Source organism: Geotrypetes seraphini, chromosome 10 (assembly GCF_902459505.1).
Source record: "Geotrypetes seraphini chromosome 10, aGeoSer1.1, whole genome shotgun sequence".
Taxonomy (NCBI): Eukaryota; Metazoa; Chordata; class Amphibia; order Gymnophiona; family Dermophiidae; genus Geotrypetes; species Geotrypetes seraphini.
The window spans coordinates 143,740,420-143,741,522 of NC_047093.1; positions in this window are offsets into that span (position 1 = coordinate 143,740,420).

Below are 1,103 nucleotides of genomic sequence, written 5' to 3' on the forward strand. Positions count from 1 at the left end.
GTCTGTGTCTGTGTATGGCCGTTTGGTGGAGGATGGGCAGGGGAGGGCTTCAATGGCTGGGAGGGTGTAGATGGGCTGGAGTAAGTCTTAACAGAGATTTCGGCAGTTGGAACCCAAGCACAGTACCGGGTAAAGCTTTGGATTCTTGCCCAGAAATAGCTAAGAAGAAAAAATTTAAAAAAAAAATTTTTTTAATTGAATCAGGTTGGGCAGACTGGATGGACCATTCGGGTCTTTATCTGCCGTCATCTACTATGTTACTATGGGCTCTTTATGCTTCCTTTATGAGCCGTCCCTGCAGGACAAGCATTTCCATCTGTTCTCCTAAGGGAGGAATGATGAATTGCTGTCCTGAGTTCTCTCTTCAATTGTCCATGCCATAATTATGCTTTCCATGCATCAATGCGATACCTACATGGGGTTCTAAGGATCTGTGCTGTATTCACACTTTGCGTGGATCAGTGTGATGCCTGTGTAGGGCTCTGATAAAAATCTGTTCTTCAGCTGTCCATGCTGAATTCACACTGTGTGCATCAGTGTGACCCCTGCATGGGAATCTGTTTGTCCTGCATCTATGCTTCTTATCTCTTAATATGACACTTTTGCTTGGAGATCCATGAAGATCTGTTCTTCTGCAGTCTGTGCTGTCATCACACTTTACCCTTTTCAGTAGGACAGCTGCAAGACGCACTGAAAATCTGTTCTTTGGCCATGTCCTATATTCACTCTTAATTTGTAACAGGGTGACATCTGCACAAGAGCTTAGATAAATAAAGTAATGAGCTCAGAACTAGGGAAACCAGGGTTCAAGTTTCACTTCTCAGATGCTCCTTGTGACTCTGTGCAAGTCACTTTCTCTCTTTTCCTCAGGTACCCTGTTACCTTGTATGTTTTGGGGGGCAGGGACTTAGTTCTGAATGTGAATAATATGACATGACACTTGAGTATGATTTTGAAAAAAAAATAGGTTTAAGAATAGCCCTGTGTCAGACCAATGGTCCATCCAGCCCGGTAGCCAGTCCTCACAGTGGCCAATCCAGGTCACAAGCCCCTGGCAAAAACTCAAATAGTAGCAACATTCCTTGCTACCGATCCAGGGCAAG